General features: G+C 40.9%; 1 protein-coding gene across 3 annotated transcripts in view; it reads left to right on the top strand.

Annotated features, from left to right (window-relative positions):
• Positions 1–3,272: 3,272 nt before the first annotated feature.
• The window catches only part of JAK1 (Janus kinase 1), an 87,789-nt gene continuing 66,210 nt past the window's right edge, over positions 3,273–24,851 (top strand). For 2 of the 3 annotated variants that reach the window (XM_090049230.1, XM_090049228.1), the window contains exon 1: positions 3,273–3,434. The gene's annotated coding sequence lies outside the window, so the exon portion shown is untranslated. Of the gene's footprint in view, positions 3,435–3,479; positions 3,664–24,851 lie in introns of those variants that run through there. The other variant, XM_090049229.1, reaches the window with a different exon arrangement.

Below are 24,851 nucleotides of genomic sequence, written 5' to 3'. Positions count from 1 at the left end.
GCAGTTATATTTATAAATCAGATTCACTTGGCATCCAGTTTATAAACACTTAAAGGACAAGTTGTTTTTGATGTTAGAGTAATAATAATACCCATGAATCTCTCTCGCATTCTGCTGAAATACTGATGGATAGCACTGCCCTCTTAACCTGAGAGGACCTTGACAAAGAGAGATTACCCTGGGCAACTGAAATAAATTATACTGAGTTACCACCAAGCTTGAAAAGAGTCTGACTTATGGCATCTACTTTGAACCAGATTTTTTTAAATACTAGATGCATCTACCAAGGGAATCTACACAAGAATAAGTAGCAGTTTGTGGCTTTCTGCAGTACTAGAGGTATAAACAGTAATCTGACTTAAATGAGGCTTCAAAACTATAATTTCCAAGTCAAAATGATGACTTCCAATCATGCTGTTTTCCCAGATCTGACATAGCCAGAACCTACAGTCAAGAAAACTGTTAAAGCAATCAGATCTGTAGTAGAGATTATATCTTTTATTAGACCAACCAGATTTTTGCAAAAAAAATAAATCTTTAATTGCAAGCTTTCGGGCACAAACACCCTTCAGCAGGCATTGGAGAAAAGACTGTAAAAGTTCTATATATTAAATTCTCCCCTCTCAGACAAATACAGAAATTAATATGAGTTAATATTATACACTCAACCCTTGTATATTTACAGACAGCATTATAGTCTTGAATGGGATGCAAATATACTAGCACCCGTGCTTCAACTGCCACACTGCCCAGAAGGTCAGAGAGTTTTCAGTTACCAAGTCTAAAAGGGATGTACAAAGAAACATGCACCATCAAGTTCTGCTTTGGGGGAGATTTAGATGGAGGTTGGGCAACTTCCTCCATTCCTCCCTGACTTCCATTAAAAATTGCCATATTCCCCCATCCAACATACCTATGTTCCCAGTGTCCATGTCAGAGGGATTTCCCCTCTTCAGTGCCACACATTCTTCTTCCACCAGGAATGAAAGCTACACCTGGTTTCCAGCGCTCTCATCTGTTGGCTCCAGTCCCGACTGCGAGATGCATCCTGCTTCACTCTGCGCTGCTTTAATGTTCAGTTTCTCGAGACTCTCCATTGCCTTGTTGATAGATCTATCCCTCAAAAGGGATAATCTATTCCCAAAAAGGTTTGAACCTTAATTACTTTTAAGAAAGGGTGACAGCTATCTCTTTCTCTTTAGCTGAAGCAAAAATGGATTAAATTTCCTGAAATCTCAACCCTCTGGTTGTTTTCTTAGTAGCTCTGTTGTTCTAGCAGGTACAAATTGTTGCTCATTGGCTTATCTTTAATGTGCATGTGTTGCCTTGTATCTTTAAAATATTTATTTCAAGCATCCCCATATCATCCAATTTACTTGCCAAAATGTTTGTTTTATCCTAAGAGCAGCATTTAGGACATATTTCCATGTCAAAAAGAGTACCTGGTTTAGCAGAGACTCTTGCTGGGGCTCGCATCTTGTGAGCTGTTCCAGATGGCTGAGCCCTTTTGTCCATGCAGCTTATCTCTGTGGGGGAGTCTGCGCAGGATGTTGCCCATGGGGATGGTAGGTGGAATCCCCGCCTGTTCATTTAGGTAAGGGAGATGGGGAGGATCATATACCTATTTGTCATACTGCTGTATACTCTTATGATTCTGTCTTATGGATAATAAATCCAACTTTCAATGTCGCTCCAACAACCCAAACGCCCCAAGCAATCATCACATCCTTGAGAAGTAGGGAAGGATGGGACCTGTAGAGGTCATCTAGTCCAACTCTCTGCCTGAGGCAGGATCCTCCCTATCCAAACCATCCCATACAAACCATCATCTGAACTCTACATAATAAGATGGCATTCAATATGGAGAAATGCAAGGTGCTGCACCTTGGTGGGGGGGGGATCCCATGCCATACTTATAGGCTCGGCAATGCTACGCTTGCTAGCACCACAACCGAAAGGGACTTGGGGTCATGACTGACCACAAGATAAAAGTGAGCCACCAATTCGATGCTGCAGCCAGTAAAGCAAACAAAACTCTGGCTTGCATCTACAAATGCATCTCAAGCAAGACCCAGGATGTCATCCTCCCGCTGTACTTGGCCTTGGTGAGGCCGCTGCTGGAGTACTGCATCCAATTCTGGGCTCCGCAATTCAGGAAGGACATGGAGAAGCTTGAAAGAGGCCAGAGAGCCACGTGCATGATCAGGGGGCAGGAAAACAGCCCTTATGAGAGGCTGCGAGCTACGATGGGACTCTTCAGCCTGGAGAAGCTCAGGCTCAGGGGTGACCTGGTGGCAGCCTATAAGTACATCAGGCATGTGCACCAGCATCTGGGGGGACACCTGTTCACCAGAGCACCCAGGCCATGACAAGGTCCAACATTCACAAACTCCTGCAAGACTGTTTTAGGCTGTTCATAAGGAAAAACTTCTTTACTATCTGAGCCCCCAAAGCCTGGGAGAAACTCCCCCGAGGGGTGGTGCAAGCACCCAGACTCCTTTAAGAAACATTTGGAATCTTATCTTGCTGGGATCCTTTGACCCCAGCTGACGTCCTGCCCCTTGGGCAGGGGGCTGGACCCTTTGATCTCGCAAGGTCCCTTGCAGCCCTAATGTCTATGAAGTGTTATCATAGATTTCATAGACATTAGGGGCTGGAAGGGACCTTGTGAGATCATCAAGTCCAGCCCCTCTCCCCGCCATAGGCAGGACATCAGCTGGGATCAAGTAGAAGCATAGAAATCGAGGGCTGGAAGGGACCTCAGGAGGTCATCCAGTCCAGCCCCCTGCTCCAAGTGATCTCAGCGAGAAAAATAGCCGGACTTTTTTTGGGAAGAGTCCAGCTAGGCGCATGGGGGATGGACACACGCACCGGAAAGGACTTTTTCCTTATGTCCAGTCTAAATAGGCCTTTCTGGAGTTTGTGGCCATCAGACTTCGTTGCCCCCTGTTAAAGAACTGCAGGCTGCCACCAAGTCCCCCTCGCGGCTCCTCGTCTCCAGACCGAAGGGGCCCAAGTCACGCCGACAACACGTCACTTCTTGCCCCGCTCCCCTCTGCAAAACCGGCCGGTTCCTCCGCGGTTTGCCAACACCCCGTTGTGGTTCCCGGCTCACCCCCACCGGCCGCCCAGCCCGGGGTCACCCGCGAGGCTTCCCGCGGGGCCGACCTCCGCCCCCCCGCCCACGCGCGCGGGGCGTGTCCCGCTGCCTCCGGCTCCACCTAACTCTGCCTGCGCATGCTTGCGGCGCCCTGGCGACGTAGGCGCTGGTGGAGCCCGACGGCGCCCGCAGCCCGCGAGGCGGACGGGCCCAGCGCAGGCGGCGGCGGAGCGGGCTATGCGGGGCAGTGGCTGAGCGGCGCGGGCTATGCGGGGCAGTGGCTGAGCGGCGCGGGGCGGCCTCGGCCTCCTCTGCCGCCGCCCAGCGGGAGCTGGTGAGTGCGACTGGGCCCCGGCCCGGCCCGGCCCGGCGAGGGGAAGCGGGGGAATCCCGGGCCGCGCCATGGCCGACATCCTGTTTACCGCCGCGGGCGCGGGGCAGCGCCTCTGAGGGGCGGGAAGCAGGGCCCCGGGGCCACCGGCTTGGGCACGGAGGAGCCCCCCCCCCCCAGCCGGGAGAGCCTGGGGCAACCCGCCTGACACTTCGTGGGGGCGCTGCCTCAGGTGAGACACTTCAATACTGCCCAAATCAGAGGGTTGGGTTTTTTTTGTGGTTAGCTTCTTGGAAAAGGCCTCAGAGAGGCAGTTATGACAAGTGCTTAATTATAAAGCTGAAATAGAGGAGTTAGGGTCAGGGAAGCAACTATTCCAGCCGGAGGGCCAAGGCAGTAGGCTTTCAGATGAAGATACGGATGTAAGGACGTTTGTCTCCTATGGGCTCTGTCATTCTCTCTCCTCCCCCCCCCCACCCCCCTTCACATACGGTGAGGCCTGGCGGGGCTGCGGGCTGGCCCCAAGCGAGGGACACACGCACGTGCCAGTATTTGGAGCCCAAGCAGAATTGAACCCAAGTTTCAGAATATGTTGCTGACAGTGATGCAGCAGCCTCATACATATTTCACAGCTCTGCTCCTCTTGTCTCTCTGCAAAGGTTATACTTCGCAAGTGAAGCTACTTAAAAAAATTAGCTGAATTTTAGTTTTGCAACTTATGGACAAGGCTGGATAGACATCTGGCTGGGGTCATCTGGCCTCAGTGCTCTTTCCTGCCCAGGCAAGGGGTCGGACTCAATGATGTGTTGAAGTCCCATCGGACCCTAGCATCTATAAATCAAACACTACTAAAAGTTTGCAGGTTTGGGCCCTTATCTGACAGTTAGTTTCCTTTATTTTTGCTGTGCTTTGAGTAGAATAGAGTGTGGTATTTTCTGACACCTTTAAAAAGCTCTATTTTAATGTATGCTGATTTTAGGAGACAGTAAATATTTTGTTCACCTCCTTCCTAAGCTCGAGTTATTCAGCATGCAGTGGCTAAAAGAGACAAGTACTTAAGTGAAGAGGGTGAAGCATTCAACTAAGAAGTTATATCTGACCTTCAGTCCTGCATTAAAACATTTAAAACAGAGAAGGTTAACAGTAGTGGCTCAACATGAACATAGTAGTTATAAAAACAATAATGAGCATATTTAGTTAAAAAGATGCATTTTTGGGGATATGTGCACAGTGTCAGTTTGGGCACAGGAAATTATTAATGGTAAAGTGTCTAATAAGAAGTCAATTGTAGTGCTCAACCATGGGGGGGAGAGAGAGAGACCACACAGCTGTATGACAGTGTGAGAAAACATGCTCTGATTCAGTCCTACAGAGCAAAATTTGGATCCCTGGTTTAAAGGGAAGCTTGTGACTAATATAGAGATTCAGTTTTTTATAGTTCAGGGGCATCATAGCACTAAATTAAAATTTAAAAGGCACTAAAAACCTGGAGGATTTTTCTGAACTCCAGTTAAACCATAGTATTGGATTTATATTGAGGTGTGAATGTAAATTTGACATTATTTTGACTATTTTCAAAGGTGTTTGCTTGTTTGTTTTTTAAAGTTCAACTCCCTCAAGGTGTAAGTTACACAATGAAGGCTTTTGTACAGAAAAAGTGCTTGTATGAACTCTTGTTTTGGGGTAAAATTGAAGTACTGTTAAACAGGCAGGTGCCAGGGGATCTTGGGTTCTGCTTAATCTCTCCTATACCATGTAAACTTTAAGTTTTGTTTTGACCATATAGGGGAATGGCAGGCATTTCCTTTTGGCACTTAGTTTAAATGTGCAGGAAATCATACCTTGAGTGTCAGCTTGAACTAGGTGACATTGCATGGCAGGTGCCTTTAAATGCAAGTAAGAATTGCCCAGATTTGAGTAGCAGTTGTATACAAATAACTCTGACAGATCAAAATAAAAAGCTTTTTGGTTTTCATATTACAAGTAAAGATTAGACAAAGATGAGACCTGGCTCTTCAAACAAAACAAAAATAGATTCATTAGCTTTTTAGACTATGCATGCATGCATGCACACACACACACGCACATCCCACCCCCCACTGTATTGCTGTGTTCTCTATTTTGACAATGCAGCTACTATCTATAGGAGTGGGTACACACTGCTGGTGAGCTATTTCCGTCAATACCTAGCGAAGAAGGAACTTACTACAGTTGTACAGCACAAGTCGGCAAACATATTTCTGTTGTGTGTGTTGGGGGAAGGGTTAGGAAAGCAACAGGCAAAGTATTAAACAGTTTAAGTGTACCGAACAGTGTAAACACAAGATTGGAAAGGATTTCTGTTAAAGCAAAAAGTAGTTTCAGTATTCAAAGAATAAGTTAATGATTTCTATGGGATTAACACTGAATTGAAATGCAGTTTAAGGAGAACCACACTCTTGACAACAGTGATTTTTGCAGCTGAATATTTTTAAAAGTAACATAGGTATGATTTTCATAATACTACGGTTTAGAAAGTAGAAGTAGGAAGCAAACAGGTTGCATAGTAGGAATGCTTTGGAAAATAAACACATTTAAGTTGAAAAAAATAATCTACAAGTATTTGTTGGGATATTCTAGCGCACAAATAAAAACGTACAGGGGACAACTCAAAATCTATTAAATTCAACTCTGCCTCTTATTTATAATAGTAAAATTTTAGCATAGGAAATGTTTTTTGTACACATTTGGAGAAGAGAAAGTGATAGTAACTGTATAGGATCTTAAGCTGTATTATCTTTTCCTGCATATTAGCTCAGGAGGATGCTGATGATCAATTCTGTAAACAGGCAGAAAGGGTTCTGCAAGGTTCAAATGTGGCACTACATCCCCAGCATATCCATGCAGTGGTTGAGACTTCCCTTGTACAAATTTTCCCCAAATGTGTTTCGTCCATGTATCTATCCTACCAAAGAACAGGAGGCTTGAATAATTTTGACAACAGGGGTGGGGAGGAAGAAGAGGAGAGAAGGACAGGAGCTCTGTATTTGTAAGCATTTGACCATACAGCCAGCCCAAGGTAGAGAAGATAGAAAAATGTTAGATTGAAGATGTGGCAAAACAAGGCTTAGGGTAGCATTATGAAGAACACCAGTAAGCTAGAAAGCAGATTTAAAAACAGTTTGTAGCTCTAGTGCTCTGTAATTTTGGGTATCAGCTTCAGAAGAGTTTAGTCTTGGTTCAAGCCCACTTAGTTGCTAGGAGTCAGTATGTGACTAGTAGGAGTCTCAACGATCAGAAGCAGCTATGATGCCGACAGAAAAAGACACTCCTTTTGAATATTAAGTTAGTAGCATTTGATCTTTCTTCCCCTCCCCCTCAAGCAGTTTACAGTTTCTTACAGGAATAATGTTGTTAGCTTTAACACAATCAAAATTAATCTAAAAAAAAAAAAAAATCTCTAAAGCACTTAGGATGCAATTAAGATTTCACATATGGATAATAGCAAACACTTATTGGATTTATAGGAAATTGCTTTTAGTGTTGAGTACATGGTTCTGTCAGTTAATACTTTTAGCATGCTTTGTGCAATGAAAGCTTTTTAAAGGATGCCAATATCTATCTTGCAAGAAAAATGGAAGAAAGATTTTTGTACTTCATTGAAAGATACAGGTTTGGAAGCAGAAGGAAAACAATCTTTAAAGGAAACAGACAGTTCAGAATGATGCATCCAAAAACAACCTTCTTTTGTTGTAGTAGTAGAGCAAACAAATACTGCATTTTTTTTTAGAAATGAAATATTAGAAGAAAACTGAGCTAAATTTGTTTTGATACCACTTTATACACAAGGTCACTTGCATTGTTTTTCCCTACTTTTTCCTCCCAGCACTTGTTGGAAGTTTTGCTTGTTTGATAAAAAGGATGAAAAAAAGAAAAATAGACAAGTTATCAAGAGAACTTAGGGGCAACTGGAGCAACATTTTTGGGTGGGGACAGATTTAATGTCTTTCCAGTAGTCTCTGCCAGTTTAAGCCAAATGGATCTTTAAAGAATAAGCGTCGGGGCATGTATTTTCTAGGCACTGAGAACACACTTGCTCATCAGTGAGCTATCTAAAACACCACTTGTTTTCTCAAATTGTTTAAGCAGGCTGTTTAAGAGAAGTGATAGGAAACTGGGGTGGGAAAGCTGGAACAATTGCAAGTTTGCTTTGGAGAGAGGTGAACACTGCCTCAGGTTTGAATATGTCATCCTCAGATCAGTTTTCCTCTTAACTGGAATCCAGGTAGATGCCTTTACATGCAGTGAGCCATACCATGAGTCATCTGTTAATATGGCCAGTATTTTTAAGACATCTCTTGCAGAACTGTTCACTTCCAGATTCTTTTCCTGTAAGAAGTAAAAGCAGGTAGAATGGGAGAAGGGAGGACAGGAAGTTATAGGGCAGTAGAGAAAAAACTTAGCTTGCTAAGGGAAGGAGTGGCTGGGTGGCAGTCTAGAGTTTTGTTTGCTGGGAACCCATTTGAAACAAGCTTAGGTTCAGAAGGAACCTTTATGCTGCAGCCACTTGTTCCAATGCAGGTGTAGTAGTAATGACTTACAGCTTGTGTTAAACAGTACAATAAAATTATATAAAATACAAAAATACAAAATATGAAATGTGGTTACTGGTGAAAGCATAGTTTATCTATTTCTGTATCATATATTATGTTTTATTTAAAGCAATAGAATAGGAGTGTAAAAATAAAATTAAAACAGGGCAAATTTAGTAATCATAATCGACTGATCATATTGTTTCTTCCATGGTGATAATGGAAGTAATGAGGGCATTTTTAGCATGATGTATTTGTGTCACCAGGGTGGATAAAAATAATAATTAAAAACAATATCATTTAAAAAATTTTGGCTACATTGGTTACAGCCTAGGTGATGTAGCTGTGCAAGCAGAGTTTTGCAAGTGTCAGTTTTGCTAAAGGCTGTTATAGTCATCCAAAACAAGAGGTCACTGTTCTAATCCAGTTTTGTATCTAGTGAACTCCAAAAATAGTAATAGCTTAATATTAAGCAAGGTCTTGAAGAGCAAGTACTCAAGTAAGCTATAGGAACCAACATTTTGAAGCTTCATGTTTAAAATATTTGAAATGCTATTCTTTTGAAAATAGTAATTTAAGAAGGGTCACCTTGTCAGCCTTGGATTGAGTCAGTGTTACATCACACTTAACTTCTGAAGTTAAGTTTTGAGGGAAAAAAAGTCAGCTTGTGAAAAGCTTCAGAAAGTGAACTAGTACAGCCTGTATGCATTGGCTGAAACAGTGCACCCTTGTCAATCAGTATCAACTCTTGGATTGAGAACCCAGGTTCTCATTTCTTCCACTGAACTGCTTTGTGACTTCAACTAATGTTGCATCTCTTTCCTATCTTCCACATCTAATCCTGTGGTTTTTAAAGCCACAGGACTTAAGTGTTAGAAGCCTATGGACAATTAAGGGCAGCTAAAGTATTAGAAAATTCCTGGAAGAAGTTGACTAGTACTGCCAGTTCACTTAAGGCAACAGCTGGCATGGCTGGAGTTTAACAGGGAATTGAGGTTTTAGAGTGGGTGGTTGCTGGTAGTCTTACTAATTAAAACACAGGATTCGGAGAGGAGAATGATTCCATTGACCCAAACTAGTTGGCTAGTGTTTCCGTTAAAAACGGGCATTTCAGAATGGTTCAGTTTTACTGCTTAGAAATTGTAAGATTGAAACAATATCAACTCCAGTAGCATAGAAGAAAGCAAATTTCTGTCCCACAGGAATTGCCTTTATTGAAAAACGCCATATAATGAATTAAACAGCTTGTTCTGCAGGAAGAGAGAAGCAGGTTGCATCTTTCTTTTAACTTTATATCAGAATTTTTGTTTGAGTTGAGTCCAACTCTCTCTTTACAAGCCTGTTGTAGCCTTTGAAAGGGAAAGTATTTCATTCTCATGCCACTTCTTATCAGCCTAGGCCTTCTTTCAGCTGACAGCTCTTTTTTGCTAACACAGTAAGTAAAGAGCTGCCACTAGTCATTGGTTGGTACAAGTTAAAATGGGCACAACACAACCCTAATGTTCTAGCTATCTTTATAAAATAGACTCACTTCTCTCAAGTTGGGAGTAGAAGAGTAAAGCTAAATAGGCACCTCTGAACCTTTGATGTTTCAGAACACCTGACAGGATTCTTATACGATTGATTAATGGGCAGTGAAATACTTGATTTTAGGATAAGACTTAAAGCATTATTTAGTAGAGAGTTTGTAACTGAACAGATCTGTAGTCTTTCATCCTATCCCATCTTCAACACCTATGAGTAAATAGCAGCTGTACAATAGAAGGCTCCTCTCACCCCCACTCAAGAAAAGGAAAGGCATCACTATTACTGAAGGGAGATAAAATCCTTACTAAAGTGCTATGTGTAAAGATAAACTTTCATACTGGGTAGATGTGATAAAGACAATTAAAACAGTTGGCTATTGCTTATGTAGAACTTCACAGGTTTAGTCACAAGAACAAAATGGGTTAGAATAGAGATTAGGTTAAAGGACCATGAAACATTTCTTAAATTGGGGCCAGTCACATGTGCTGGGTAACAATATTCCAGCCATTTCAAAATCTTAAGACAAGACACAAGCAAGGGCCTGAGGAAGAACTTCAAAAATACATACATTTGAAAAGTTTGGAGTTCTTCCTCAGCCCTTCCTTGCGTCTTGACTTAATGTTCCAACTATGTCAAAATCTTGTTACCCAGCAGGTAGTTTTGCTGGAAGGATAAAGGATAGGGTGTTGTCTTCTTACTTAAAGGAGAAGTGTTACGTTCTTAAGGATGTGCCAAAGGCAGATTTTTGAACATTCTTTTCCACACACAGTTGTTCTGCTTGCACTTTCTTGATTCTCAGTATTGTGAGTTCTGTAGTCAGAGGTTGGGTCTATTCCAGACTTTTTTTTCCCCAACCACTGCCGTCTCCTGGGACATAACAGCAACTATGGCTGTGTTAACATAAGCAAAGTAAGCATCCTATTTACAGCAGTTCGGGGGGGAGGTGTGGGTGTGTGTGTGGTTTTAAAGCTGGAAAGTCTTCTCAGGTAGTGAATGTCTTTTAAAAAGACCAATATGTTTCTCTTCCCTTGCCCTATGAGGCATTTCAGATATTTTGTACTTAAATACAATTGGGCTGTTTCCCTTTTGTTGCTGTCATCTTGTAGGCCACCTTTAAATAGTTCTCCTTGGCTTTTCCATCAGTTGTGGAAAATATACTAACAACATATGTACTAAAAATATTTTGAAGACATAGTATGTTTTAAATTAAAGTACATTTTTCTTTGCTAGTAAGACAAATACGAAACCTTTTGTATTGCTATCTTAAATTATTAGTTTTTACATATTAACGATCACCATGGTTATCTTTCATTACTCTTTCCATAGAAAGACATTAGAAGGAGCCACAGATGAGTAATAAATGCATGCAAAAAAACTACCCTTTCCAATTCTGTTTCTATATTATTTGGTATTCTAATATTTAAAATGTTTAGAAGGAAAAAAAAAAAAGTCTCAGTGGTCGGTCTCAGTGGAACTTTTAATCTATAACCTTTTGTGCTATTATTATGAAACAAATGAAGAACAACATATTTGTGATGGAAGTATCAAATGGCTTTTTCAAAATGTAACTTCTGAAAAAAATTGTTCCAGTTCTGGTCAGAATTTTTCAGGAGCAAAAATTCACAGCCTTAATTTATTTTCAGAGTTCAAAGCAACACGTTAAGAAAGAGAAACCCAAATTTTTGGCAAATGTTGCTGTTAAACTTCCTGTTGCTTGACATCCAGAAATCACTCATGCCTTAGGTACCTCTTGCATTGTGTGGCAGATTTCATCTTTTGACAAAGTTTAAGAACATACTGAAGAGTTATTTTTGACAAAACCGCATTTGTTTACATATTATTAGTGGTGTGTTTGACCTAGATTATCTCTGGGAGGCTAGATGCATCTGTTCATGAGGTGATGGATTTTGTAATGATTGTCTATATTGCCAAGCAGTAGCGTTTGAGAACTACGCTCAGTATTTTTCTGGCATACTCCGTACATAATTCAAGAGTGATCTATGTAGCATAAAGAAGGGGGGGGAAAAAAAAAATCAGCCCCTCCCCCAACTACATCTGAATTAGTCATGATCATAGACAGGTATGTTTTGGTTACGGTTACACAATTTTGTAGGTCTTTCAGATTTACTCAGAAAGCATTAGAAAGAGAGCATGGCATAGGAAATAAGATGCTATTTCAGTTTTCATCAAAATACAACCAGGCAAAGAAAGAATAAGCATTTTAAGATTGTTGAAGCCATAGATTCAGAGTTGAAAGATCAAAAGGGACAGTTTAGTCTGACTTCCTCTGTCATAACCTATTTTCTAGAATGGCATCCATTCTTGATGACATCAAGAAACGGAGAGAGTCCACCACTTCCCTTTGTAACTTATTTCAGTAGCTAATCACTTTTTAAACTGTGCTTTATTTCACATTTGAATGTTTGATTCCAGTGTCTAGCCACAGCGGCTCATTCTTTTCTTGGATAGCTCAGGGTGTGTCCATTCCAACTCGTTTTCCTCCAAAATGTTACTTTGAACTCTAATCAAGTCTCTTCTTGATCACACTAAATAGTTTGTGCCTTTGGTCTTATTAAAGCATTTTCTCCAACCCTCAAAATATTTGTGGCTCTTCTCTGGAGCCTCTCCAGTTTTTGTACACTATTCTCAAAGTGTAGTCATCAGAATTGCACTCAGATATCTATCTCCCCAATGCAGTAGTAAAATTCACACTACTTATTTCTAGGCCTGTGCAAAGCAGCAAGTATTTGATTTGGCTTTGGCCAATTCAGAGGGACAGTGATTTGAATTGGCAATTTGAATTGTTGTCCCAATTCAATTTGGATTTAGAGATTTAGCTGCTGAATTGGGTGGAATCTCCTCTGAATTGAACAGGTAGTGGCAAGAGTGTTGGTGGCAGGGTCGTGGCAGCAGTGAGCAGCCTCAGTGTCCCAGCACTTAATCCTCCTCCCCTCCAAAAAAACCCCACAATCACTGGCTGCAGCAGTGGTGATCAGGGCCTCTTGGGACTCATGGCAGAATCCCCCATGCAGTGCAGGGCAGCAGGGATTGCCTTCTCCCTGCCTGGCACCCACATATCAGCTGTCGCATCGTGAGGGTACAGCATGGCTTGGCAGGGCACCATGGGGCTCCGTGTGCTGTCTGGGAGCTGGGGCTGCTCATGCCAAGTGCTGCCTGGATCTGGGCAACTGCTGGAGCCCCCCAGCTCCGGGACAGCGCATGGCACCCTGTTGAGCCACACTGCAGCCATGCGATGCAACAGCTGGGGTGCGGGTGTCAGGCAGGGCGAGGGGCAATACCTGCTGCCTCCTGCTGCAAAGCATGTGAGCTTGCTTGAATGGCATGAGCTTGCTAGGATTCAGATCCCTCTGTGGGACTGCCATGGTGTTTAATATTCTACCAGTTGTTTTGTTATCTACACATGTTGTCAGTAATTTTTATATTTACTTCCAGATCATTGAAGAAAACAGTTTTTAGCATCACACACCATGCAGCTGTTCGGCAGTTCCTTACTGACAACTGTATATTTTCCAGCTTGAACACACAATCTTTCCCAACTGCTCCATTTTCTGTCACATTATTCTATTAAATGTCCTAGGAAGAGAATTTAGGCAGGTCCGCTTAACTTCTCTGTTAAAATTATGTCCATGAATCTAGAACTAATGCTTGCTCCCCTCCTCCTACTCTGCTGCTTAGGTTTATTAGAGTGGGCTATAGTCTGTAATGGACATCAGATTCTCCTGGTGCAATACAACTTCATGGTCTTCATGACTAAGTGTCTTTCTAATAGAAAAATTCCCGACTCCCCCAGACAAAGAATCACTTAATTGTATTTTATTTGACTGCCAAGTCATATATTGATTTTTAGAAAGTCTCTTCAGTATCTCAATCCTTTAAAGTTAGAGGATACTCACATAGCTTCTTTAAAGTGCAGTTATGATCAGAAAAATGACTGTCTGATCCCCATTTGCCTTAGGGTCACATCTGTTTATTGACAAAAAGGAGTTTTTGCTCTTGTTAGCAGTACTGAGCCATTATACTTACAAGAGAGTGAGGCAAAGTCTACCTTCCAGTTAATGGTCTGTGTTTAGTGATTTATATTGGGTGGGGGGCAATATAAGAGGCAACTTGACTTTTAGATCCTGAACTGAGGTTAGCTTGGCAATTTGAAAAGCATCTTGCACAGCAAATTTGAGCCAAGTATGATTTGAAGGGAACAGAATATGCAGTACCTTGACACTCCCCACCACTTTTTTGTCCCTTGTTTTTATGCTACTCTAATACCTCATGTTTTGAAAGGCAGCAAATTTTGTGGGTGATATCTTATTAAACCAACAGCTCTTTGGGCTATTCATTCTCTTTCTGTGGTTATTTGTGAAAAGGTGAAAGCAGACTACCTGCCTCTTTATGACCACCAGTCAAAATAAGAATATAAAGTGCTGCTTGCTTTAGCTAAGTTTCAGAGAGAATAGGTTAGGAGAATCTTGCTTCTGTTCAGTTCCTCTGGTCTGCTTTGTAACAATCTTTCCCTTTTGCCTGCTATTGTTGCACTGGTTTAAACAGAATTTGCATTGGCATGGCTAACGCCAAGTCTTTTGCTAGCTAGTGTGAACTATGTGCAAAAATATACATAGTCTAAATCTAGTTTGCATACCAGAGACTGCTAACCCCACAAACCAAATTTGAACTGATGGAAAAACGTGGAATTTTTGGGTTACTTTGTTGCATCTGAAAAATGGGGATTTATTTATTTTTAAATTGGAGAAAACCAGGATCCCTGGTTTTGAGTGTAACGGTTGTGCTGCTCTTCTTTTATTCCAGGTTGAGTCAGACCAATCAGGACCACTTCAAATGTGAGGTCTAGTTGTAGCCTAAGAAGTTAACCTTCAAGAGGGTAGTCCAAGTTAATTCTGGGATAGCTCATATGCATTTGTTATGCCAAGCAGTTGGAAAGTGAAGGGAAATAAGCAGAGGAGAGTCTAAATTCCCTGGCTTTAACTGAATAGGTGCTGTGCCACGTTAAGCCAGTACAGCTGTTTCCAGATCTCAATTCTTACTCTGTGTATTTAATTTCATGCAATCCTAAAAATTGTACCACAGAGGTTAGCCATTATGTTAGCCTGCAGACCAGCTCTAATCTGTGCCATGCATCTGGCTTGCCTGGCCAAAAGGTTGAGCCATTGATGGTAGTATCTAATTAAGTAAGTTGTTGCCTATAAAAAAGGTCATGCCTCTGAGGTAGCCTCTAAGAGGCCACCCTGCTCTGCCTTCTGCTTGTCTTCAAACTAACACAGCTAACTACCTCTCCGTGCTGTAATCAGATGGTATAGGAGGCTAAAAAAACAAAAAAACAAAGAACAGACAACAGGCTTAATATTGTGCGGATTGGTTTGGGATGACTTGCATCAAAACATATGGTTTAAATGGCAATCAACTCAAATTACCTGCAGTTGTTTTGAGACAGTGTTAATTCAAATAATTCATAAGTACTTAATGTGGGACAATGAGGGCTTGTCAGTCTGTAAGGTGCCAGGTTTGCTGCAAGATAAAACTCAATTTGAATGAAGCCAGTTGTCTGTTTTTAGCCTTAACCTCTTCTCTACCACCCAGTTGACACAATCTCCCTTTATAGTTATAACATCAAACAATTCAAAACAGTCTTTGGTAAATACTACATTCCTCATTTCTTACTTACAAACATGAACTAGAGGCAGTTAGTTTTATACATCTGCTCCATAGTATACCTTCAAAATTAATTCATCTACAGTGTGACACTTTCACCAACACACATATAGGCAAATTTAAATCCAGTGTATTCACACTTGATAATAAGCCTGCAGCTAAGCAAGGTCAGTGCATACGGCAAGTTACATGGAAAAATAATTATGAAAGTTGAGTACTTTTTCATATTGTAATAAATGCTTCATTAGTCTTTTAAAGAGTATATGCTTCTGAATTATGACCAAGTTGGAAACATTTCATTCTTTTTCTTTTCAAGTTTCACTGAAACTAAGATGGCTTCAATATTTTCGCTCAGGGGAAGAAAACCAGGCAAGTATGCCAGGCACTTAAGCCCATATTTTTAAGAGATATTTGGGATCACCTGGCTCAGATGCAAGACCAAAGTGAGACAGCAAGTTCTGAAAGGGAGGCTTAAGTGATAGGAATACAGTATATAGTTACTTTTAAGAAGTTGAGGGGCTTAACTTTTTTTTCTTAAACACATTTTTTGCCCTGCATAAAGCCCTACAGGGGAGGGGAGTGGGGAGATGCAGGTTTATTTAATTAAAGTTGGGAATAAAAAACATGTAGGATTAGAGCCCAAAACTTTGAACACGTACTTGCATAATTGTTTATATAGGTATAGGGGCTTTATCACAGGGGTGGGTAAAATGCAGCTCGCCAGGCCATTCTATCCAGCCTGTGGGGCCCCTACAAATTTTAGAAAATTAATATTTATCTGCCCCTGACCGTCTGTCATACAGCTCTTGATGGCTTGCCAAAACTCAGTAAGGGGACCTCTGCCCAAAAGAATTGTCCACCCCTGCTTTAATTAGGATTCCTCACTAGATAATCATATCTAAGTACTGTAGATTTAGGCCCAGTATTTGGCTTGGCTAGACCCCAAATAAGGAAATGTTTATGGGGAAAAAAACCTTGAAGGCTGGTAGAGAATAATTTTAGGACTTACTTTTTATCATTGGGGCAGCTGGCATACGCGGTAGATGGAACACATTGTTAGGAAACTTCATTGCTTCATGTCAGATGTTTAGTGTTAGCTTGTAGGGCTATGAGGTTGGGAGCTCAGCCTGGGCCACGACTGTAGGTTTACTGTTAGTTTGCCTTAGGTCTAGCTAAAGAGACTGTGCCTTTTGTAAGGGTTTAGGATAGGTGAGGTAATTACTTCCTTTCTTAAATCCCACCCACATCTGGGGAGGAGCTGTAAGAAGTCTTTTGAGAGTTGGTTAAAGGGTAATATATTGCAATAAAGAATTGGTTTGATTGGAAGTAATAGGATGTTGATTATTAGGCATATTTGTGCATAGAGTACAAGTCTTTTCCAGATCTGATGCTTTGAAAAACAAATGTCTTGGGATTGTGTGTTTATTTTGCGTTCACTTTGTTTAGCTGCAAACAAAGAAAGCTAGATATGCAAAGAGGGTTTTTTTTCTAACTGCAAGCCCTGCAGTCAGTCCCATTGACTTCCACAGAACGTCATCAGAAAAATAAACTGTATTCTTTCTTTTTTCTTTCGGTCATTAGTAGTAAAGGGAGAAAAATGACAAAAGCCAATTAAGTCATCTTTTATCCAAATGCTGCCTTTTTATCTGCTGGCTATGTTCTTGCACAGGTGTAAGTTAAAGCATAATTAGGTCATGCTTTTTTTTTAAATGAGTGGTGATGCAAAAAGAGAACACATAGCTTGACTCTCAGATCATGGTATAGACTTTGGAGAAAAAAAAACAAAAAGAAAACACTTTTACTTTGCATGCAATTTAGATCTAAGGTCATTGCAACATAACAAAAAGTGAGGGTTTTTTTTTTTATTGTTCACTCTTCAAGATAAATGATTTTTAAATTCAAAATGATGACCCTTTAGTTCTTTAACTGGATCCTTTTTTGCTTTCCTTAAAAAGGATTTATCAAAGTGTTGTTTGATTCCTTGGCCAAGAAGTAGTAGCTAAAAGCTAAGGGTACACTCTTATCTATAATATGACTATCATCATGCCATCCTTTTCTCTTAATTAAGGTGTGTAAGTGAGGCTTTTAAGGCTTTTACCGTCTTGGTTTTTTTTATTGTGCTCCTAGAAGAAATCGGTAACTTAAGTGGAAAATGTTTTAATCCTTACTTGTACACACAGTGGTGGTGTTGCTTTCCAAAGAGCTTTCCCTCAAAATTCTCAACTAGTAGAAAGTAAACTTTAAACAGTAAAAATAAAAGTCATTACATCTCATTTAAATCTCCTGTATCAGTTCACAGATTTGTAAGGCCTTCAGTAAAAAAAAAAAAAAAAAAAAAAAAAAATTGCCTGATTATTTATAATGTATGTAAAACAAAATAAATAATTTATTTAAAATGCATTATAAAGAAACAACAATGATTTTTTGATTAAGAGCAGTTTGAATCATTCTGTATTCTTGTGTAGCCTTCCTTTCTATGGTATTTAAGCAGGATGGAAAATGATAGAATAGATACATAAATATATATTTTTCTTTCTTTTTTGTAGTTTTCAGAACAGTTTTCATTTTTCCCTAATTCAAGGTGGTTTGTTTGTTTTTTAAATCATTCATACAGTTTTTATAAATCCTTATTTTCTCAGATTCCTGACTTTGAGCCCTTGAGGTTGGGTTTCAAAAGAGAGTACACATTATATTGACTCCTTTGAAAATCTGACCATATGTCTTTGAAGTGCAAGACAACGTACCTAAGCTAGTTATATCTTTTGGCTGGCTAGCTGTACTTTCACCACCAGAGTTGTATAGCAGCATTAGTGTCTAGTGGGTACAGAGCCAGATCTGCACTGTATAAATCGTGTAAAACTACTTTTTGCACTGAATGCAACGTACTCCTATAGTTAATAAAATATAGCATATCATTGTTCAATATTGTTAACATTTACTTTATGGCTGACTTTTTAAAAACATGTTGTGTCATAGATTCACTTTAAAGAAAAGTCTCCCATTTTTAGGGCGACCAATTAGATTAAAAATCCAGTCTGTTTAACTGAAGCTTTAGGTTTCCCTTCTGATTTTGAGAGAACCAGTGGAAGTGGAAGAAAATTAAGGATATTTTAAAGGTATATCTGTTTTAAAAGTAAATTGATATAATTAGCAGCTTTTTGGAAATTTTAAAAATATATTTTATTACCAACTGTGATAATATAAATTTTGAAAGAACTGAAAGTTCTGATTCTTTTCTCTTTGTTTTGGTTAAAATGTGGCAGTGTTCCCTGTGTCTCACAACTGCTGATCGTGTCCTTAACACTTAAACTGTTTTAAGGCTGATGATGAAGCAAGTGTTGCCACACTAATAAGTTGGAAGCATGAGGACCAGAAAGATAGCAACAGGTAGAATGGTCAATGTCAATGAGACCAAAGAGGGGTCATAAGGGCATTCATAGACTATGTGGTCGGCTGAAACTTGATTGGTTTTGAAGCAGAGGCTCCTGCAGGCATAACATAGACAGTAATAGTTGATGTACTCCTGCCTTTTTAAAGCAGCTAAAAAGTATGCTTGTCTATATCTCTGGCACTGTACATTTCAAACTTTACTGCAGGAATTAACCTAAAGAAGAAAGAATTGCATTCAAAACTTGCGTAAGTCTAATTTCAGCCATACAATTGGTTCAATTAAAAGATACCTCACCACAAAGATCCTTGCCTCTGCAGGTATTAACTAATCTTATTGAGATCTTATTTTGGTTACTTCCTGAACGTATTTTATTTAGCCTTGCTGTTCTCTCAGAATTTATAATTTATGGATGAGAAGTAACAAGAAGCTCGATGTAACCATTAAGATTTAATTGCTGAGTAATTACTGCTACCCTTTCTCTTCTCATTCTTATGTAATTTTGTTTGACTCTTCTTTTTTTTTTTTTGTGACTGAAGTTGTGCTTATTGTGGACAATAAGCAGCTTGGGGCAGATAGATTAGAACAAATATACTGAAGACATGTACATTCCTGCACAGTTTCAGTGTCTACAGTAGGACTACTCGTGTATGAAAAGTGTATCCACCTAATAAGTGGTAGTTCTGTTATTTCTTCTACAAGAACATTTTTTTTGTAGGTGATGAACATTCAGTAGCACATTTTAGCTTTCATTGTCTTTTCATCACAAATTTAAAAGAACGGCTTGGTTATATTCTATAGCTGATACATGGGTCTCATTGGGTTTCCCCCCTTGCTCTATTAGTGATAACTTCTACAGTTCAGCTGTATGTTATGAACTTGACTGTATGCAAATTCCATTTATGACTGTTGGTTCACATAAAACCAAGTACTTAAAATTATTGTATGCGCAAGGATTTTCTTCATTATACCCAGTGATTAGAAGTAATACCTACAGTCACTTTGTGCATCTAGTATGCACATCTATGATAAAGAATATACAAGACTTCTGGAAGATGATCTCATTGTTAAGAAGGAATTCCACCAACTGTACCATGGTAGCAACTGAGGGAATGAGACAAGAAAGTACTTTCTGAAGAGAGGAGGTTAGTTGGCTTGTGTCATTATAGGAGTAATGCTTGATTCATCTTGTTATGCATCTAATATAGTGTAAACAAAGCCTAAACAGAAAGGTATTGCAGCATAGGCAGGCTTTAATAAAGTAGATGACATCTGTATTACCTTCTCAGGCAGTATTGCCACAAGTAAGCTTTAGATATAAATACTGTGTTGGGTTGATGATTAATAGTTTGGCTCACAAGTCAAATACAGTATAAGAATTCCTAGTTGGTCAGGCCTATTTAACATGACAGTTCTAGTAGTATTTGGTCTTAAGTTGTCACAAGGACCCACAAGAATCAGTTGCCTAATAGATGGTGAGGGCTTGAAAGAAATCCCAGTGGAACTCTTTAAAATAGGTATGGAAAATAAGATGTTGCCAGTTTAAAACTGATCCAAGTTGCAGATCTCACGTTATCAGTGTTAATGTTGTTGTCAGCCAAATAAATGATATATTAGTTGTGCATTTATAAAAGTTATTGGCACTGGAAAAATAGATGTGGAGACATGTTCAGGCTTTGAATCATTCGTATCTGAGTCATTCTTAAAAGTGATAAGGGACTGAACAAGCTTGTCATGGCTTAATGAGATTTAATATTTATTTTGTTTATACTCACTTACTGTATTAATTCCTTTCCCAGCAGAAAAGCAGCTAAAGCTTCAGTGTTTTAATGTCTCTTTTCATCACTTGATATCTTGACTTTTGGGCTAGGGACAGAAGTTGCGCACAAACCAGTATAAGTGATCAAAAACGAGTTCAAATCTGTAACATAACAAGTTTGGTACACACAGATCTCTTCCAAAGTGCTCCTGGCTTAAGATAAACTGGCTGGATGTAGTATCAGACTTAACTGGTTTAGGTTAAATTGGTTTATTGAACTTCTTCCCCAGAACCCCTCCAGATTCAAGTCAAGTCACAGTTCCCCACCATCCCAATATACTTTGCGTCTCTCCCACAAATCCGTCACAGGGTGGAAGGGCTAACCTTAATGCTAATTCTGCGATGTCGAAAATCGTGGATTGTGATTTGAAGATCACATCATTGCAAGATGACTGGACCGCAACATGCAGAATGAAGGGTTCATTCCTGCAACTGTATCAGGTTAGCATGGCCGGGCAGAGCCTCAGTGTGGGGCTGTTGCTGGCAGAGTCAGCTGCAGGAAGGGGCAGGAGCCAGAAAGAATTCTGTTGGCTGGTAGTCCCTAGCAACTCAGACTATTCAGGTATAATTTAAATCACTGCCTGGCAGGTCACTTGTTTACTTGCACTTAGAAACCTTGAGCACACTGACTGAAGAGTCTGCGCAACCTGAGGCAGTAAATTAACTTTTGTCTCCTGCTTTTATTTCCTGATGTTTGTCACTGACGAGCAGAAGAAATGAATCATTTGTCAGCCTGGCCTGCCATGCTGCAGATTTCTTCTTCTGCAGGGTCTTTCTGGGATGAATGCATGTGGTTAATGATATATATGAACACTATGGAGGCCTGTTGCTATTGGGTCAAGTTGGGAAGGAAATAGAAGAGACTGCTTTTTACTTTCATGGTCAGGATGGATAGCCTGGGATCATAAGAGTTAGCACGCGCATACAGACCTTGGGTCCTGTGTCTGATGGGGGCTAGCAGCAGATACTGTACATGGTCATATCCAGACCATAGCTCTGTTGCCGCAAGCGGCTCTTCAGTTTATCCCCTGCAGCTGCAGAAGATCTTTACAGAAGATGTTATCAAAGTAGTGGTTTGTTTCTTTATTTTTTTTCCTTTGTGAATTTGGTATGTCTTCCCTGCAAATGCAGATAATACAATACATGTGCTCTTGATTCCTATCAGTCATAATACAAGTTCTCTAGTTTTCCCCTTATAAACTGGAGCATGTTTCCCACAGTTCACCTAAGCATGCGCATATTGTTTTGGCTTAACGTGGACTGGTGAGGTGGCTCCTGAGCCAGGTAGAACTCTGGGTTGCTGTTTAGTCCTTTCCCAGTTGGAAATCTAACTCCTGAGGGACACTGATTAGCTAAACTTTCTTGTCAAAAACCACATCTGAGATTTACATAATCTTTGGGTGACCTGACCTAAAACACAGGGCTCTAATCCCCGAGTTATGGTCACCATGAAGAAACAAATCTTGCTTCCTCCCATGCAAAGGCTGCATTTTTGGTGGAACCAGTATACATCTGCTATATGAAGCTTCTGTAGACCTTAAGGAGCTGGTGCAGGGTGTACGCGCATGCTCTGGAGTTCAGCAGATGCTTCCTGTTTATTGCTGTTGAGTGAGAATTTGGGGGAGGGCCAAGGAAGGTATAAGAATTTGGCTTGTGGATTTGTTGTTAGGTAGATCTGCAGTTGTCTGTACCTTGCCCAACCCTCTCATGATGAGAGCCAGGGAACAGATGCTGTGGATCCCACCACTACTCTTAGGGTTGAAGTATTGGCTACAGAATAACTTTACTGTAGCTGTGCTGGTTAGGAATTATTATTCCTTCCTTCAGGTGCTGAAAATGTTCTTAACTACGTGAGGTGTATGCTGGGGCCAGAAGCAGGAACAGTGTTTCAAGCCAAAGGATTTTTGGCTGAGCTTGGATAAACTGAGCCTGCTTCTGCTGCTGTTTGAGCTTATAGGATTTTTGGTCATTGACCTCAGTGAGAAGAGGGGATGATGCCAAGTGTGTACACAGTAATATCTTGAGGATCCTCGGTGACGGGAAAAGACTAAACAGGGCTTTGGAGATATGGGTGTCAGTTTGGATAAAGCGAGAAATGATGGTGAGAACTAGTGAACCCTGCCCAGAACAACTTTCTTTATCTTTGGTCAGTGTTTTCCAGGGGCTAGAATATGAAGAGGTTTTGGTGATCAGAACTCTTGTGTTAAGTGTCCAGTGGCATATACTTCTGACAGAAAATTGTTTTTTGTTGGAAGTAGTTTAATGAATATTTATGGCCAGAAATTGAGACATAGAAAGAGACTAAATCTATGAGAGCCAAGTTACAGAAGCTGTGCTTAGAGTACAGGAAATGATCATGCAATTTCTGAAGTAACCATTGAATATGTAATGTAGATTTTTTTGGGGGAAACTTATCATAGTAGACATGACTTCAGTGGTTCACTCTGCAATTGCCTGAAGTACATATTACTCAATACTGTGCATTTTCAAAACACTCAACAAGCAGAGACAAGCTTGATAAAGAATTCTAGGAAGAGAGTAAATTTCATAGATTGTAAGGCTGGAAGGGATCTCAAAAGATGATTGGGTCCAGCACCCTGCACCAAGCAGGAAAAATAACTGGGGGTCAGGTGACCCCAGCAAGATGTCTAGTCTCCTCTTGAAGATTTCCAGGGTAGGTTGATTGCACCACCTCTGCAGGGAGCTTATTTCACAGTCTGGGCACCCTGACTGTGAAGAAGTTTTTTTCCTAATGTTGAGCTTGAATCTGGTTTTTTTTTTTTTTTTTTTCCTCTTCCAGGAGTCTGCAGCCTTTACTCCTGGTTTTTCCCCTCGGGTGCCCTGGTGAACAGTTGCTCGACGAGCGCTGGATGTGCTCCCCTAGTGTAGCGGTACACTATTACCAGGTCTCCTCTCAGTTTTCTTTTCCTCAGGCTGAAGAATCCCAGATCCCTCAGCCTTTCCTCATATGACTTGCCTTTTAAGACTCTGATCATATGGCTGGCTCTTTTCTGGACTCTCTCAAGCTTGTCCACATCCTTGTTAAAGTGCGGTGCCCAGAACTAGATGCAGTACTCCAGCTGCAGTCTCACCAGTGCTGAGTAGAGCAGAAGAATCACCTCTTTGGTTTTGCTGGAGATGCACTGATTGATGTGTGCCAGAGTATTATTTGTCCTACTGACTACAGCACTGCCAGCTTATATACATACAATGCTCTATTATTACCTCCAGGTTCCTTTCATTCGTGGTGCTAGTCAGTTTGGTGCTGCCAAACCTGTAGGTGTGTTGGGGGTTGCTTGTTCTGAGGTGGAGCACTTTACATTTCTTGACGTTAAACTTCATCAGATTCTGATCCAGCTTGCTAGCCTGTCTAGGTCCCCCTGTAACTGAAGCCATACAGGACCATGCTCCCCCATAACTTGTTGTGGTCTGCAAACTGGCCCAGTGAGCTCTTCACCCCTACATCCAAATCATTAATAAAGATGTTGAAAAGTACTGGACCGAGTAGCAACCCCTGAAGGACATGGCTGCCCACTTCTTGCCAGGATGACACAGATCCATTCACTATGACTCTGGGTTCTATCCTGCAGCCAGTTTCTCACCCACCTGACTTTCTCAGAGTTAAGCCCACACTCCTCCAATTTTCTTGCTAGGACATAGGATACGAGATCAAAGGCCTTCTGGAAGTCAAGGTATTCAGTGTCAACCTGCTCTCTCATGTCCATGTGGTGAGTTACCTGGTCATAGAAGGAGATGAGGTTGGTAAGGCAAGACCTGCCTGTGATGAAGCCATGCTGGCTGTTATTCAGAATTTTACCTTCTGCAGGCTTATTGCAGATAGACTCCTTGATGAACTTTTCTAGGATTTTCCCTAAGATGGAAGTTAGGCTGATTGGCCTATAGTTACCTGGGTCCTACCTCCTGCCCTTCTTGTGGATGGGCCTCTTCCAGTTCTCAGGGACTTCTCCAGAGTGCCGTGAGTTATGGAAGAGTTTTGCCAGGGGTTCTGCAGTGACATAGGCCAGCTCCTTCACTGTTCTCGGATGAAGATCATCCAATCCCACTGACTTGTATATGTCTAATTTTGTTAATTGGTCATATACCAGTTCTCCGGCAGTAGTAGGAAGTTGGTTATTCCTACCCCTATCCTCTGCTCTAGCATGGTTTTCCCCTTGGTTTGGTGAAAAATGGAAGCAAAACAGTCATTCAGGAGTCCAGCTTTCTCCTGGGTACTGGTAACCAGCTCTCCTGAGTTGTTGAGCAATCGCCCCACACTCCCATTTGTTTTCCTCCTCTTCGCTATGTACCTAAGGAAGGTTGACTTCTTGTCCTTGATTCCCACTGCTAATCTAAGTTCAGTCACCGTTTTAGCCTGTCTTATCTGTTCCCTGCAGATAAGACCGTCAAGTCCCTGTGGGCCCTTGTGCAATAGT

The sequence above is a fragment of the Crocodylus siamensis genome, chromosome 5 (assembly GCF_052110815.1).
Source record: "Crocodylus siamensis isolate JL-2025a chromosome 5, ASM5211081v1, whole genome shotgun sequence".
In the NCBI taxonomy this organism is placed as follows: Eukaryota; Metazoa; Chordata; order Crocodylia; family Crocodylidae; genus Crocodylus; species Crocodylus siamensis.
Note: the sequence above shows the minus strand (reverse complement) of the source record. Positions and strands in the feature narration are given on the sequence as shown.